This window comes from Tyto alba, unplaced genomic scaffold, assembly GCF_018691265.1.
Source record: "Tyto alba isolate M040663 unplaced genomic scaffold, T.alba_DEE_v4.0 Super-Scaffold_21, whole genome shotgun sequence".
NCBI classification, from domain to species: Eukaryota; Metazoa; Chordata; class Aves; order Strigiformes; family Tytonidae; genus Tyto; species Tyto alba.
The window spans coordinates 22,068,228-22,085,914 of record NW_024881295.1 but is presented as its reverse complement, the minus strand read 5'-3'; the positions used below and the strand labels follow the sequence as shown (position 1 = coordinate 22,085,914).

The window sequence follows — 17,687 nt, the reverse complement described above, 5'->3', positions numbered from 1 at the left end:
CAGGGTACCCTTTCAGGCTGCCACGTACTGCAGGCTGGAAGCAGCGGATCGGGCTTTGGTGTCCCTCAGCACAATCCAGAACGTGGAGTGGTCTCAGGCCGGGGTGTTCTGAGGACATCAGGGAGACTGAAAGCGAGAAGGTAATCTCCTCTCCGGGAAGGATGGTCTCTGGCTTCAGATGGTTGGGGAAAGGATGTTGAGCTGACACACTAGGTTAAAGTAGACTAGTAAAGAAGGATAGTCTTTGAAGTTACAGTAACTTTATCAGGGGAAATGGAGGTGAGAAGGAAAAAAAAAGTATATCAGGTCATTAGCCCTCTGAGGGCCAAGTTCACTGTGTCTACAGAATATTCCTCCCCCTCTTCCCATTTTTAGTTTTTTAATGAGGAAAGAGAATCCTTGTTTAAGAAGCTAAAACCTGGGGTTGTGGGTCAGGAAGTTTCATTTCCCAGTTCTGCTTTTGCCTTGCTCTTGAAGCTCGAGGAAGTCACTTTACTTTCTTCTGGCTCCGTCTTTGACTCTATAGGCTGTGGATTGTGATACCCTCCGCAAAACATTTTCAAACCTGTAGAAGAAAGGAAGGGCTGCATTTTCCAAGGTGGCCGGGGCCCGAGCATCACGACAGCAGTCGTGCTGTCCAGGAGGAGGAAGGCTGATTCTGGGGAGGTTTCTGCCTGCACGGCAATAGACTCTGTGGCCGTGCAGCATGCCCATGGCTTTGGGCACTGCTGGATCCACCCTCTCACGTGGCACGGGAGGGATGGTACCACGCGGGCGCGGAGTGCCGTGAGAAGGGGTGCTGTCACCCACCGTGGCAGCAGGGCCAGGCTGGCTGGGAGGGTCTGAGCATATGTGAAAAGCCGGTCCTTTACCGTCTCCACGTGTTGGATGACCTCAACTTAGACGCCCAAGTTCACTAGCCGTATTTAATATATGGCTCCGGATGCCTCATGTTGTCTTCGTCGTGCTCCTTCAGAGCCTAGCTCCCTGGATGTTTGCAGGATACCCCGCTTGCTGCTATATTTTGTGATAAATATCCTCTGTAACCCTGAAGGGCCAGGAGCTGAGCCATCCAGGCTGCCTCTCCAATATCAGGATGCCTTATGCAGCTTGAGAAACTAGGTTATATAGCAGCTTTAATGGGGCTTTTTCCAGACACTGATTGACCTGATTCCTCGGACCAGCTGTTTTATTTATTAAGCAAAAAATGAGAAAAAGAATGCATCTCCTACATAAATTTGATTCATTGTGGAGAATGTTTAAACTTCCCCCCCCCCCCCGAAATTGATGTGGCGCTCTTACTTCACATTGATTTTGGAGATATTAATTTATACACTAGGAATTAGGAAGATTTGCCTCTTCATCTAATCCTGTTTCTAGAGAGAGATTTACTTAATGTGCAGTGTAATTTGTCTAATGTGCAACTTTGTATGTAGAGTGTACCCAGATCCAGAAGAAACAGTGGGTATAATAAAAGAGAGCACTGTAGTGGAGTGCTGTAAATCCCTCTGTAATTAAAAATACTAAATTAGTCAATGTTAGTGCAGTCAGGAGACAGCGCTAGCTGAAAAGCAGGGATATGTGGCAGGAGTTTTCAGTGCAGGACAGAGAAACTGGGTCTGTGTTCACCTCTGTGTGCCTGTGGTATGTGTCCAGGGGAGGGATGGTTTATAACGTCGTTTGCCAGGAATACAGTTGGGTGGAAAAGAGGAATCACTGGGGGTTATCCCAGGGCTGTCCTTGCATGTTCACGAGGTGAGGGGGGAGCCAGTTCTCCTGCCAGCTCCCACATTGTCTCTCTTCCCCCCCACTCCCGGCCTGCGTGCGCTTGGTGGACGGTTGCAAGGCTGGATTTTACGCTTCTACAAAAATGTCTCTAAAAGTACTTTATTGCTCTGAAGAAGGCTGGCACCAGCGACTGGTTGATTGATTCCCCCCCTCACCCCAATCTGTCTTTTTGTCTGTCTGCCTGTCTGTCTTTCTTTCCTGGTGTGTTAACACAGATAAATCACTGCCTGCAATTTTCAGATGGGCCTTTTTACAGGATTCGGCGAATCTCCCTGCAATAATCAGGGGAAGGATCAGTTCATACCAGTGTAAGATTCGCTACATCTCAGGACTGTCCATCTGCCTGTCCTATATCCACCTTACCACCAGGGCTGCCTCCAGTGCCTGACACTTCCCTTGCTTTCTCGTTCTGAGAGAACAGGAGGAAAGGTGGGGCTTATGCTCTGCACAAAAGTTGCTGTTTGGAATTGAGTAACAAGACTTCGTTGTGCTTTGAGATTAAAAATAAATTAATCTTGTTTATCTGAACTGAATCAGGATATGAAATAAAGCTTTAGTTACAGTTTGCATTTAAGTTTGACTTGACTCTGTTAGTGTAATGTCTGGCCCATGTGGTTTCTTCAACAGCTGGATAATATAATCCAAGAGGAAGAAGAGTATATGTCGTAGCAATGACCTGCCGTTGAGGCCATTCAACAACTTACCCATTTTAGGACCCTCTTTTTTGCTTGTTCACAACTTTACAAAACTTACATTCTCTGGGCAAAAATTTTCTCTTCCAGCTACCTGCCTCGGAATGTATATTTAGAAAGCTCTTCTATACTTCTGTTGAATTTTTTAATGGATGTTAAATATAACAAATATACAAAGAAATGGGAAAGCAAGCCCCCACCTTAACAGCCCGATAACATTTGCACGGTATATCTGTCTGAGGCACCATTTCTGCTGTCTACAAGAACATCAGCCCAAAGGTGGCCAAGTTTTCAGCCTCGAAAAAAACGATTGTCACCACAACTTCAGCAGACAAAACAAATCTCTGAAGGATTTGGACCTAAGAGTTTCAATTAGACGTTTTAAATCAGTGGAAGCTTTTATCGTTAATCTTTCTATGCCTCAGTTCCCTGCCTATGACATATGGATAATACCGTGTCTTACTTTATGAGGGCGTTGTGAAAATACATTCCTTTATGTTTGTGACACATTCAGTCAGTGATGCGTCCTGTAGGAAAGCCCATGAGTAAATTACTAATTCTGTCTGCAGAGCAGAGTACGGCAGGTACCTGGTCAGCCAGGCTCGGGGCCGCCCCTCGAACAGTGCGGAGAAGGTGGAATGGTGAGGAGTTGCTCCTGGGGGAGCACCCTGTGTCCTGCTCTGCTTGGGCGAGGCCAAGGTCCCGTGGAGAAATACCCTGTGATTATGTGATTAACAGCTCTGCCACGGCAGGCGGGAGGGAGGGAGGGAGGGAGGGCTGACGGAAGGTTGCACGGGCGGTCATAAAGCTGAGGCTTCCTAAGCCTTGCGTTCTTAATTTGCATCTTTAAACAGTCTTGCTTTCACCTTTTTTCTGTTTTCTGTGTAGTTGGCTATCAGGCGGGGAGGGATTGAGGAATAATAGAGAGCCAGGGCCCCTGGAAGAAGAGACAGGGAAATGCCTGGTGCCACCGGTCATCCAAGAGGAAAATTCCCGGTGAAGCCTGGCGTCCAGGCACTGCGTGTGGGAGCATGTGTGACCCTCGAGATGGAGAGAAGTCAGGGAGGGAGCAAAAAAGCAGAGTTGTCCATTTTCCTTGTGACAACTGCTCAGTTTATGCTGGTTTTCTATAATAACGCTGCGTACCATTAAACAGCAATGCCACAAGCCAACGGACTTGCAAGTTCTCTTAAAGAAGGACGAGATCATCCCATTGCTTTTTGCTGTGCGTCTGGTGGGAAGGTGTTTCCTGGTTTTACTCTGGGTACTCACAGTTCCAGTTGCTCCCTCTCCCAGGTCCTGCTCTGTGGAAATCCTAAGCAGTGCGCACACAGGACTGTCATCTTTAAGCTTGGAAGAATGATCCAGTCCTGACTCACAGGCAGAATCACCCCCAAAGCCCTCTGCTTTTGTTCACTCACGTTTTGCTTTTCTACCTGTATGTGTTTCCTCAGATAGAAGCAAGAAGCACTGCCCGCAGCCCATTCCTAGCTCAGAGTTGTATGCGGGCAGTGCATGGGAGGAGGAGGCTCTGGTTGAAGGTTCGAAGTAGAAATCGTGGTTATGCCACCGAGGAGCAAGCTCCTGGAAGGCTGGGATGCACACTTCTGCTCAAGTTTGTCCATGTCACAGTACTACCGGCTGTTTCTTCTGCAGTAACGTAGGATGGGAGTAAGACTGTCTCTCCGGTGCTGCAGAGGAGGTGGGAGTGGAGAGCAAAGACTGCCGTGAGCCAGGAGCTACGAGGTGCAAGGAATTGGTATGGATACACGGACATCAGAGGGTTACAGTTCAGCAGGGGAGCACACTCACTGAGCTGTACAAGTTGAGGAAACTTGCTCATTCTCTGCCTACGTTATGAGTCAAACCAGGATGCACATTTTCTTCAAATCCCTAAACCCTAAAGCCCATGCACAAGAGCCTCTTCTTGATGTGGTTTTCATAATTGATGTTTGGCTATTTCGGAGGTGCTTTTCCCCATGGAGTTTTTCTTAAAAATGCCCTATGTTTCTTTTTAATTTTGACTATGCATGGCAAGTTTATATTTCAGAAAAAAACACTCAAGCGTCAATTTTTGGAAAGCTAGGATGCCATTAGGGTGCTTTGGGGAAGGAACTTCTTATGATTTGTGGTGTCCCCTGAGAACCTGATAAGTGAAGTCCTACTGATATTTCTCCTTCTTCTGCATGTGAATTTTCAGAAAGGTTTGTCAAGACAGGCATTGGTCTGCCAGCTCTGGCTGGTTATTAGTTGTTCAAGCATTAAGCAACTGTTTTAGCAAGCGGTGACAGTTTCTCTTTCCCTTTTCTGTTTCATTTTCTTTTAATAGGAAATGCCTTTCCCATTCCCTGCTATTGACTCCTCCAAAAGCAGGCACGCCTTCTAACTGGCAGCCGTCGGCGTGCAGCTCCGCGCTGAGACCTCTCGGCCGGGTTGGAACCCTGGGGGAGAAGCTGGGGTAGCACCAGCGGGTCCTGCTTCAGCCGCGCTCACCACCCGGGTCAGCCCCGGCGAGGGAAACACGGAGTTGCTCCGGAGCAGGGCTTTCGGAGGAAAGGGGCTGTTGCCGCCGGAGGGGCTTGGCCGCTCTGGAAGAGACGGCGTCGAGCGAAGGGCTCAGCCCTGGGCCCGCCCTGAGCCCGCTGCGACGCATCAGCCCGTCGTCCCGGCCTCCGGTGCTTCCCCCCCCCAAAACTTCCAGGTGTTGACTTTGTCACAGCGCGCCTCTTTTTAAATAACCCCCCCCGCTAAGGAGCGGAAAGCGTCCAAGCCCTGAAGCACCGGCGTCCTCCCTCCCCCTGCCCCCCCCCCAGAGCTCCCGGGTGCCACAGCTCGAAGACGTCCCGGGTGGCAGAAGGGGAGGTGGTGATGGTAACACCCCCCCCCCCCCCCGCTGAAGAGCTGGTACCCGTTAGGACAGGGGACGCGTTACGCCGTTTCGGACCTCTGAAAACGGCCTCATTTTCATTTCTGACCTCGTGCAAACCTACTCTTTGCCCCTTTGCCTGCCAGCTGGACCCGTTCTAGGTTAGACAGAGCACATAAGGCAGGGTAGATGGGATCACCTTTCTTCCCCAAAAAAAGGAGTACAAGGCAGCACCCGTTCTTGTTCTAATTTATTCCTACTCCTGGGTGTAATTATAACCTCTGGGTTTCAGTGTAAAGGTGGAAGGGGATGTGACTGAATGGGGTTAAGTTGTTTTTTTTTGGTTTGTTTTTTGTTTTTGTTTTTTTTTTTTTTTCAAATTGCATTAATACGTGACTTATATGAAAAACAACCACCCTCACACAGGAATGCAGGCAGTATTTGCAAGCTGCCTGTGGATTTATGAAGAGTTTGGAAACACACCGTACATTATTTCCTGAGACGTGTTACTTTACACAGCAATGGTGTTTGCTTATTCTGGGACAATGACGAGACATGAAGGTATTAAAAACAAAATTAAGAAAAGGATAGAAAATATTTATTTCGAGAGCCAGTAAGGGCCCCATTTCTTAACAGAACAGAAACAAAATGAGAAACCTTTCAGTACCTAGCTGGGACTTTGAGACACCTGCCCTGAGAAATCGCTATCATATATTTGCTTATACTACTTTGAGAAAACTCTGTTTATCATCTATTTATATACACTTCTTTACAGTTCTTTCCCCCTCTGTTCTGCGAAGGCTGTTTACACCAAAACAATATCTTTGTTTCGGAGTTCGTCTGCTCCCGCTGCTCCTGTTCCAGCTGAAGTCACAATACTCGGTCTGTGACATCACCACTGGCTGCAGTGACAACGTGGTGTCACCAAGAGGAGTTTTCATTCCGGGTGGAAAATGTGCAGCAGCAGCAGCAGCAGCAGACAAGCTCTGCCGAGAGCAGAGAGCGTGTTTGACTATGCATAGCGCTGGTCAGGAAGGAAGAAAGGAAGGAAAAAATCTGCAAGAAGAAGACCCACTGAATGCCTTTGCGGGTCTTCTAAGAGTGTGCAGCTTCTACAGTGGGCATGGGCACTGCAGGCTCTACCTTCCGTGGGATTTTTTTCGAAATCAGTTAGCAGCAGGTACTTAACTGGTAGAAAATTACTTACTTTTAAAAAAAGGGGAAGTGGGAGAGGGGAGTTTCGATTCCAGTATGACTCGGATACCTGAACTGTATCCACAAGTTTTGTGTGGGTTTCCTGCTTGTTTTTTCCTACGCATCCCCCCCCTGCAGAAGGCAAGGGAAGATGAGTGATGCCCTGATCCTGCTAACGCTTACACGGGGTTAGCTTTCGATGCGTGAGTTGTCCCGCTGAAGTCTGTTATGACAATTCATGTGCTTTAGATCAGACACGGGCCCGCGTGCCCGTAGCATGAGGGTCTAGCCGGCTGTCCTAGGGGAACAGTTAAACAATGAATTTATAGAATATTTTCTAATGCAGACACTGTCTTGACCTGGAAAAGCTGAAGCCTCTGACCTGAATCCTCCAGGAAAAGCAAACAGTTTGGCCTTACGCCTTTCCCCTTTGCTTTCGTCTGCCTGATTCATCTCTTGGGTCACAGGCTTGCAGTTGCTGGTTAGAAGGTGAGGCCTGTCTGTGAGTGTTTGCAGCAGTGTGGCTTAGGAGGTGACACAGCGAGATCATTAAAGAGCAGGGGGAAACCAGAATGGTGAAATGGTCGATATTCCCATTGACCATATTGCAGTGAAACAAGTGACAAATACACGTGCATCCGAAGTCTAGTTGTTGGTGACAGGCTCTTTGGTGAAGCTGCATGTCCCGCTGGCCTGCCGGCGAGGGCGGAGGCGGCTCCTCCTCCCGGGGGGCCAGGGCAGCGTGGAGACCCCTCAGATGCACTCGTGGCGTTATCGCCGTGCTTCAGTCTCATGGCTGCGCCTCGGACTCCGGGAGGAGCTTGAGCAGGAAAAGGCATTGCTGTTTCCCCAGAATAACTTCCCCGCTGGTGTGAGAGGGGCAGCACCTCCAGCTGGCTAAGTGCACTCGGAGGGGTGTTTTTCCGAAAGACCCCGAGCAACCTCTGAAGCCGCATCCCTCAGTGACCGATGAGCAGCCTTTGCTACAAGTGTTTTCTCTCACTTCCAGCATCCCGGGCAGCTCAGGCATCTGCTTGGTCGGGGTCCAGGTTCCCCGTGGGATGAGGCTGAGTGTTACTCCCGCTTTCCCCTGGCTCCCCACTACAGCCATGCTGAAGCATTTCTGAAGTGTCACAAGTCAGGTGGGTATATATTTTTCAGGCCAGCCCTGTAGCGTAACTGTAGCACAACCTCAGGAGAGCGGCCGTTTACCTACAGCTCTGTGTTGGGATGTCTTAGGGTTTGTTGGTTGGTCGGTTGGTTGGCTTCAGCAGGGCTGCCCACGCTGCGTTGCTGCCGTGGCAATCCACGTGATTCATGTCTTGCACAGTCTGACAAGTTTATCGTAGCTGGCGTGTGCTGAGCTGCGCGCTGCGGCTGCTGCACCGCCCGTGGTTGGTGCCAGGGCAGCCGGCGGTGCCGGTGCTGGGTTGTCAGCGAGCGCCGGGGGCCGGGAGCGGGAGGGCCGCTCAGGCGAGCTGCTTGCGTTGGCTTTGGGAAACGGAGAGGGCAGGAGAGCGCTTGCTTGGGCTTCATTTTTTAAGAGTCCTTCAGGAATAGCACGTTCTTTGGAGCAGGCGGAGCAGAAAGAGGGAGGGTCAATTTTGAGATCTACTGGTGCTGCCAGGATCCATTTTCGTATTTATTTCCTGCCTCTTCAGAGCATGGAGTAAGTTATAATTTCATTTGAAGAGCTTGGAGTCTCTACCACTGAGTCTTTAAAAGACTAGACCTCCGGTTACACATGCTTCTGTTTGACACCCGTCTTCCCTAAGGCTCGAGTGTTACTCTGGCTTGTTGGAATCGTCGCTCACTGATCTGAACCTCTCAGGTCTTTTTTTTTCTTTTTTTTTTTTTTTTAATTATTTTGTCAAAGTTAGGAGGAAAGAAGGTGCAGATGTCTGGGAGTGAAGACACAGCAAGGTGGAGGCATCGGGGCCTTGCCGAGACCCAGGGGTGAGCTGGAGGGAAGAACCAGGAGCGAACAGGAGCGGCATCATTAGTTGGGGAATTCGGCGCAGCCGCATGAAAACCTGTCGGGTCCCATCTCTGGTGCGGCCCCTCGGTGCCGTTCGCTGCTGCTTGGGGCTGGCGAGAGGAGGGCGGTGGGCAGCCCGAAGCCAGCAGGTTTTGGGGGTGAGGCACAGAGGGACCTGCTCTGCCGACGTCCCCGGCACTGCCCCCTGCTTTGGCCCCCCCCCCCCCCCCGGCCCGGCGGTACCGTGCGGCAGGAGGTGCGCGGGGCCGCGGCGAGGGCTGCCTGGGTGTGAGCTCCCCTGAGCAGCTCTGCGACGCGGCCCAGCCCTCGCGAGTCGGTGCTGCTCTTCCGGGAGAATGGGCATTTACCCTGGAGCCCGACTGACTGTTCGTTTTGCTGTAGAGCCCTTTTATTCGTCTCCTTTGTGCGGATTTCCATACTAGTTAATACAGGGTTTTCTATGGCCCTCGGTGGTTTTATCACTCCGCTACATCCTGTCTTCTATTTTTGCCAGATTTCCACGAAGGGGGGACGGAGATCAAGGCCAGCTTTGTGTTGCGGGGTGCTGATTTTGTAGGTGCTGGTATAAATACATGTTTTCACGCCCATGACCAATGTCTGTAGGACTTAGGTCCCGCTCGGCACTTTTAGCCCGTTGGGGTTTGTCAGCGACGTGCCCGGTGGTGTGTGCTGACTGACAGCGGGTTCGGGAGTGCCGGGCAGGGTGAGCATCGTTTGTTCAGTGCCCAAACGCGGGATCGTGGTGCGCTGCCCGGGTGATGGGTGGGGCAGGGGAGCTTGCACTGCATCTGCTCACAGCGTGACCAACTCCTCAGGACAGGTCTAACAGCCCCCCCGCTGTCCTCAATTCACTTGCTAAACTTTTGTGATCACCGTAAAAAAACCTGTTAAGTAAATACGTTTTCTGTGCCCAAAAGCAATTGCCCCACTTCCTTTTGTTCTGAAGATAATAGGCATAAAAATGAAATATGGACCTGTGTTCTTAAAAGGTCATCGGTTTTCGGTCCTGAGGGAGATTGCATATTGAAACAGGTTTTGTTAGGAATTGATGATACTCTGAAGAAATTGTTTCGCAAAAGTTGGAAAATGGGCGAGAAATAGCCCATGATCTGGAATATGGAGATGGTCATTTCTGAGATAAGGAACTCCCTTTTTCTTAATGCAACTGGGATGGGGAAACTGAATGGAGAAAGACTTTGTATCAGACGCAGAACCAGCGGTCAGCTCTTGTTTTGCATTGTATGAGTTCCATTTAAGGCCGCCTTCTGCCCGGCTTAAAATAATGGCTCACAGTGGCAGTGGTCTCCAACTCTTAATGCCTAATGCATGGTTGGTTGCTAGGAGGGCTGCCGTCATCCGCGTTTTAGGCGTGGATGTGATGACCAATTTTGCTTCGCTTTCCAAGCTTTGGCTGGATGACTCAGCTGGTCCTCTGGTGACTCATTTCAGTCTCCCGTGAGCCCAGGCAGGACTAAAGAGGGAAGCGTGGCTATTTTCAGATATGAAAAATGGCCAAACCCGAGGAGTATGTCCACAAAGGAGTACTGTAAACATCGAATTAGTGGGGTATTTATGCAGGGTGTAAACTTGCCCGTTCCCACTGAAGTCCTTTCCCCAGTTACCGTACTTCTGCTGAATCTGGTTTCCAGTCTCTTCTTACTCTTCACCCATATGGATGCTGGAAAGCTGTCTGTGAGTTTTGAGTGCTTAAGGTCTGATGTGAGTTCGTGGGACTTTTGGTACTAAATTCCCCTAGCCGGCTTTGGCTTGGGTTTTTTGTCAGTTCCCCCCTCTTACCATTTACTGGGATTCTCACAATTGTTCTAACAACAACCATAGGACCACCCCAGGCCAATTTTCTCCCTAGTCATTCCTACGTTAGACAAAGCTGAGATGCCCAGTGTTCTCCTAGACCTATTGAAAGCTCTTGTGATTTGACCACAAGTTGTTACTAATTTGTTTTTTCTGGATCCTGTGGAAACGGTGGTGGTTTTGCTCCTGTGAGAAAATCATATAGAGCTTATTTTCTCAGAAGCTCTTCTTTCCCCGTGACTCAGTTTGGCCAGACTTCCTTTTCATCATTAGTCAAAATGCATAGGTGTGACCGGACAGCTTGGCTGTGATATCACCGGGGAGTTGATGATTCTGAACTCATTGTCACACTGCGTCTAGGCTGAATCCTCTAATGTCATTGCTGTAGGAAAAGAGTCGAGTGCTCTGGGTTGAAAGGACATGGCTGCAAAACAGCTACAATAGCGCCCAAAGGATGCTTATGGAGGAGCTGGGGCAAGCGGCTGCATGCTGCTGGAAGTGCACAGCGACACGCCAGTTCACAAATGTAGGACCATGGACGAGAAGGAGGCCTGACAGCCCCTTTAGCTAGCCTGTTGTCTGTAGCCAGCTATCCTTTCTCCTGTGGATTTTTGATTCTGTCGGTTGGGTTCCAGCGATTGCGCCGTATCCGTGGGTGCCGCGCAGCAGCTCCCGGTAGCAAAGAGCGAGTGCGGCTGTACAGGGCACGAGGTGTGCAGAGGTGCCTGTGTCTCTGCAGGGTGCTGTTCAGGGACTCCAAAGTACAGAATGACCTGGAGCAAAGTTCCACCAGGGGTTGTCTTTCACCGTACCCCCCACCAAAGCTATCTTCTGCTTGCTCTTCCTTGGTTGACGGGGAGCGTGTTCGCCCCGTCTGGCCGCGAGGCTCTCTCTGCCTAGAGCCTGCTTCTGAAGCTCAGTCCCCCCTTCCCAGCCCATCGCAGTGGTCGCGTGCCTCAGGCTGCACTGCAGAAGGCGTCTGGCATATATTCTGCTGGATCTCCAGGCTCAGCTTTGTTCCTCTTCTGTCATGCTCTAGTCTTGCCAGCGCAAGAAGCCCAGCAGCCGTGGCGTTAAGCGCGGTAGAGCTGAGTAAATAAATATGTCAATAAATAATCATATCCTGCACAAACCAGAAACCTGGGGGAGAGACTGATGGTAGCCAGGGAGTTCTGCTGATGCAGGTGGAGGTTTTTCATTCTCTTAATGACTTCCCTTGCTCTGATTTCTTTTCTTTTAGAGCTTTGAGGGGGAGTAGGCCGTTACTGGTGTCCCTGAGCAGCTTCATCACACACCAGGGCCTTATACCCTTCTTCCTCAAGTAGGTATCCTTGCCTGAGCTCCTGGATGTTTACCCTTCAAGGCTCTGAAATCCTTCATGTAGTTTATCCCCATGCCTAAGTCAGGTTTTCTTTCTGTGTTAGCCGGAGCTTCCTGCATCACTGAGGCTGTCCTGCCTTGCCCAAACAGGCGGCTTCTCTGCATGCTGATCTGGCCTCTGTCCTATTAGACCTTGCTTAAAAAGAAAATTGCTGCGAAGTCAGCGGGAGATAAGGCATGGACTGCCAGCCCCCAGCCCCAGCAGCATGCCAGCAGTGGGGCAGGGAGACGTCCAGAGGCAATTCTGCGGGATCACTTGGGGCAGCATCAGTCATTTCTTTTAGGGAAGAGATTAATTGCCCTTGTGGGTCATCCTCTGGCTGTGCAAGTGTTTGCATGTCTGCGTGTGCCCGAGTTGGACCGTGTGTTTCGTGTGACAGAGGTCAGTTACAGCCTCAAATATAGCAAGCCCCGTCGCTGGAATTTTCAAGGCATCGCGGTTCCCACGGATACGCCCTAACGCACCATGTTCTCATGGAGACTGCAGCAGCTCCCCCTCACCGGGGTCCCCCGCGAGCAACACGCCGCTCTCAGAGGAGAAGGGATCAAGAGACACAGCTAAGTGGCAGTTTTCTACGGGGGGTTACTCTTCTCAGGCGCAGCCTGTGAGTTAAAGAGATGACCGAAGGGGGATTTTTGAGGAGGAAGGAGTCCACATCCAAACCGCAACCCCGTGTCTCCCCCGGGGTCTCTGGTCTGTGCTGGGCCCGCTCTGGTTCTGAGCTGTGCTCCTGGCCCCGGCCCATCGCATCTCATACATCTCTGGTTTGATACCCTTAATTTGGATTGCAAATCAAACGCCATGTGTGACAGCAAAAGAGGTTTCTGACTGTTTGGCCATCACTTTGGAGATGTTTTCTTGGCCCTGAGTGATGAGGAGGATAATGTCTGGAAGAGAGGGTGAAAAATGAATGCTCAGAACATGTGTTTCCTTGAGAACTGAAGGGCTTTTCCTTGCGTGGGTGTGTGTTTGTGTGCCTGTGTGAAGGCAGGTTATTTACAGAATTGTTTTAATTACTTAAAGTGCAGGTCAGGTGATAAACCTGCACTATCCCTTCTCTTAATTTCCTAAAACACCCCATAGCCCTCAATGTACGAGGGTGCTGTTAAGTCCTGTCTCTGGATTTTGTTCTTATTTGAAGGAGAGGTGTTGCTACAGAAGGGAGGAGATACAGTTAACCCTGGCTTTGGGGTAGTTGGGAGGTCATCAAATCAGTCTGTCCCAGTTTTCTGCTTAGGCAGAGTCCTGTGCCCAGCTTCCCCACCTTTCTGCCTGCATCTTTGTCTTCCTTTGCAGCCCAAATCCTGGGTATTTCATCCAGACCTCACCAGAGGCTTGTTTCTCTCCAACAGGTCTGTATCCTGGTGGTGATGAAACGAAGGGAGGGACTTTGTGAACAGGCAAACTGACCTTTTCAGCCCAGCTAGCGCTTGATCTGAGTTTCAGATTTCGTAAACAAAGCAAGGGCTGAATGTCATGCAATGGCCTCTTTGCAAATGAAACACTCAGAAAAAAATCCTGTGGGAGTAAGAGGCTCAGCCAGAGACTTCAGCGAGCCTTGCCCATGTCCTGCCTTCACAATTAGGGTTGCTCCTAACGCGTGAGGTATGCGAGGTGCCAGCCGTCGCCTGTGCTTTCACCACACTTGCGGGCCAGTTGGAGTCACTGACATTGCCAAGCTAATATTTACAGGTGGGAAGTCATCCAGGTGGGGAGGCAGTTGCGGTGGAAAAAGTCAAAATATCCTTTCCACTAGGCAGTTGTGGGAAGCCACGTGTGTGCCAGCGCTCTGTGCGATCCCGCCTGTCTGACTTCGTCGTGTTCTTTTTTTCTTATCCCATCTCTGACTCCAGAGCAGACTTTCTTCTTCTTTGAGGCCTTCGGGAGTACTGGGTGTTTGGTTGTAAAACTTGTTCCATTGGCACCCACTTCCCTCAAATGTCTTTACACTGAGATTGTGCATAAGTTCCTTCCCACTTTCGAGCAGACCTTGAAGGTTTTTTCAGCTGCTGCCGCCACCTCTGTCTTTACCGTTTGTCACCTCATTTTGCTCTTGGGACTCCAGAAGTTGTCACAGGAGCTGATGGCTTCGCTCCCTGGCTCAGGAGGACTGTTACTCAGTGAGGTATGCCTGCCAGGGCTATCCATCCATCTTCTCAAGCCATGGAGACCTGCCATGGGCACAGCGGACTCCCATGTTTCTTACAGTGTGTCTGGAGATCACTTTGGCGTCTTGGTAGAGCGTTTGCAGCGTCATTTCATGATTTCTGTAGAGGTGACGGTCTTCCTGAAGGGGTTTACTTACCGGGGTCTGGCTCTGTTTTCCCAAGGCTGTATGTAGCTTATCAAATTCATTTGCTTTCCACTCACAGACGTTGAGGTGTCCCGAAGAGAGGTTTTGCACTGTTTCAGCTCTGCTGGCTTTTCCCCTAGGAAGGTACCTGGGCATTACCTTCCAGTTCAGGGGAGCACAGACTTGACTGCTGGCCCTTCTCATACCAGGATCTAGACATTGTCGTCAGGTCCAGTGGCTGCAGCATCTGCAGGGAAGTAATGAGGCAGCCTCTGGTGAGGTATATTTTAACCTGTGTTCTCAGGTGTTGCATCATTAATTAACTATAATGTGAAACATAAACCAGTCACATGATTTACTGAGGAAATCTGTAATCTCTCTTGTCATTACTGCAATTCATTTAAGTGGGAGATGGAGGTGACCCCGAAAGAATCCTTTGCGGAGGTGTAATCAAGGAGTTAAATGTAAGTGTATATATTTGTCCCTGAGATTTTGCTTCACACGCCTCAAACCAGGAATATGTCGGAGGAGCCCACAGCTTGTTACTCAGGCTCGTGGGCACCTGAACCCACATCAAAAGGATGAATAAGAATTGCAATGTGTCTAGGTTACAGAAGATACCTAGTAGTAGGGCCTTGTGGCTTGTAGTAGATAGAGAAGAGTGGCGTTTTGTAGTGATGAGATGTGAAATTGTGGTCACTGAGCACTGAAGGAAAGGCTTGGTATTGCACGGACTTGACTCCTTTGTCTATAGGGACAAACTAAAGTAAAGGACAGCACAGGTGGTTCAGAGGGAGATTTGTGGCTGCGATGCCTCCTATTCACTAATTCCTAAGAGTCTGGTGTTTCAGATGTATAGCATGCTTATTTAAGTGGTTGCCCACCGTCCAAATCCAGCTCACATGACACTGTCTAGTGACCCCCCAGATGTGACGAGCAGGGGTGGATGGGGCTGGAGCAACCTAGGTGTTTCCAGGCTGCGGTGCAGGGTCTGGCCCGGGGTGGTGCTGCCTCGTTTGGTCAGGGCCAGGGCTCTGGGCAGCCCATTTCCCGCCGAGCTGCTGGTGTCAGCTCTCACCCGGGGTGGCCGGGATGCTTCCCAGAGCACGCGGAGGCAGGGGGTGCTGGCTAGCAGCCCTGGCCAGCCCTTACCACCTCCTCAGCACCTCCTGTGCCTGTGGGCAGGTGAAGTGGAGCTGGAGGGTCAGGGAAGGGGGCAGGACACACTGGGCTGGCTCAGAGGAAGGTCTCCCCAATATTTTCCTGGCGGTGTCCTCTTCTCCCTGGTCAGCTGAGGAAGGCTTTCAGTACCCAGCAGGCAAGTTGCCCTGGATTTAAGGAGTTAAAAGGGAGAGTTACAGCAGTACCCTGAGCTACAGGCCAAACTAACCTGCTCAGGGCATGAGAGAGAGCAGCTGCCTACATCCCCCCGTGCCCAGGAGTAATGACCAAGGTCCTGGTTGGTAACTTTTATCCTATCTATAAAGGAAAGCCATGGTGTAGCGGATGAAATAGCGAGCAGGGTTGCGTTGCTGATGCTATAAATGCAGGAGGGGGCTGTGTAGGAGGCAGTCGGGGTGGCAAGGGGGTACGGGGTGTGCAGGTGACTGTGAGCAGAGCTCCCTGGCCATTGCACTACAGCGGGAGATGTTCTTCTCGGGTGTGTGCGGGGTAGGAGGACGCTTGGCTTTGGTCACTTGGTTTTGTTTATGGCTACTCTGTGCGTTGGAAGGTCCTGCTTTTCCGTCTGGCCAGGGGACGTGGATCAAATGTGGCAGCTTGGAGCTGTGGGAAGCCAGGTCTGGAGCACTGCAGGGGACAGGCTCTGTCACATCTTGAAGAACTGCTGCGCGCTACGTAAGCGTTTAGGAAACAACTAATTAGGACGAGACAGTTTTACTAGCAGGACAGGAAAAGCAGAGCAGGAAGGCAGGGAGATTTTCACCTGGAATGAAGGCTCCCTTGACATCTTCTGCTCACCAGGAACAGGAAGGAGCTGAGGCTGTTGAGGTCTGAACTCCACTTTGAGGTTGTCTCCAAACAGTCGGTAGCACAAGGGAAGGAATTTGTGTAGCCTCCAGGGACGTAAATTTTAAGGAGGTTCCAAGAGCACAGTGGTCCGGGGGACAATGCCTCCAAAGGGGCCACGCAGGGGCTGCTGTGAAGAAGAGCGCTGTGCCTGAGACATGACTATTTCGAAGCTGGAAGACGTTAGCCATACCTGGCAGATCCCCTCTTCCCTGCCGCCGTAACCCGGGCGTGTAGATGAGTTTGCAGGCTTGTGCCTCTCTGGGGAGAAGCGGAAGATATTTATTTCAGGAGTGTCTTGTGTGCATCATTTATATGCCGAACACATGCCATGTGCTTTCTACAGTATTTTTCAAGCCGGCACCGTCGTTCTGGCGGCAGTCAGCGAGCAGCCTCTGGTTACAGAGCACTGGCAGCTCTGCAGGTACGGCAAAAGGTCTTACTGCCTACTTAATACAGGGTAGGGGCTTGGTCTCTTGCCACCACAAAGGCCACATTTATAAATCAGCAGTAACTGCTAAGAGTAAAGCAGAAGAAAACATCAGTGACTTTCAAACTGTTCCCTCTTTAGTCCCCAAAGTGTATTTTTTGCCCTTTAGGGTAAGGTGGGTGGATAGGGAACTCTACCTCATTTGCTTTCCTGAAACCTGTTGGAAGTGCGAGTGAGGCAGCTGTGCGATTTGTGTATGCACGCAGAAGAGGGCCATCTGAATTGTAAATAGCACCTGCTAAATTATTATTAAGTGAAAGCTGACGTGGGAGGAGTTCTCAGGAAAAAAAAAGAAGTCAAGTCTTTTAATAAAAGTCATTCGGGCTGTTTTAACGTTGTCCCTTGGCTGCACACTACATACTTCAGCTCATGTGGATACTACAGGGAGTTACGTGAGTCGTATCAAGGACAGGGGAGGCCCCATTAAATCCAGTTACTGTCGGTTGTGTGAGAGCTTTAAATGGCTACACTAAAACTCATTATTAAAGAAAGGAACTATCAGTTTTATTTCATGCATGGTGCCCAACCTCGATTCTGCTCCCAGCCCAGAAACTTGCCGTGCAGGGGGGTGAGATAAAAAATTAGACCTGCACTCTTCAGGGCTTCTGTTTAGCAGTTGCAGCGTGCTGGCCGTAGCCTGGCCGGCTAACTGGGGCTGTGGGAGGCTGCCCTGCACCCCTGCCAAGGCAGGGACCAAGCCCGAGCTCAGCCCCTGTTGCCGCTCGCCTTTGTCTGGACAGAACTTTTGCTAGCACAGGTGGGGCTGCTGGGCTGGGCTTCGAGTAGGCTAGAACGCCCGGTGGGCACAGCTGCTCCTCCTGAGCACCCTCTCCCCCTCCGCTCCCCGGGGAGGGCCAGATGGCCGTGAGCGGGGTGCCAGCCTCGGGCCATCCCGTGTGAAACGGGGCAGGGTGTCTGCCGGGATCGTCCCGCAGCGAAGGGAGGTGGCAAGAGAGGCCCGGCCTCGCCCGGGGGGTTTCTTGGCAGAGCTGTGAGTGGGGGTTTCGGAGGACTTTTCCCGAGTGAAGCAGACTGGTTTCCAGCCCTCCGTGGCTTAGGGCCCCTCCGTCTTTCCAAGACGCCAGGAGTGAGGACGCTCCCCGGGAGCATCCCCACTGTGTCTCGGGGATGCTCAGGGGGCACT

The 17,687-nt window shown here is 50.8% G+C and overlaps 1 protein-coding gene across 4 annotated transcripts in view; it reads left to right on the top strand.

Moving 5' to 3' along the window:
• Positions 1-17,687, top strand: part of HIPK2 (homeodomain interacting protein kinase 2) — a 136,954-nt gene that overhangs the window by 23,613 nt on the left and 95,654 nt on the right. The window contains exon 1 of one of the 4 annotated variants that reach the window (XM_032996326.2): positions 6,455-6,526. The exons of the other annotated variants lie outside the window; for them this stretch is intronic. The gene's annotated coding sequence lies outside the window, so the exon portion shown is untranslated. Of the gene's footprint in view, positions 1-6,454; positions 6,527-17,687 lie in introns of those variants that run through there. 4 annotated transcript variants of the gene reach the window in all.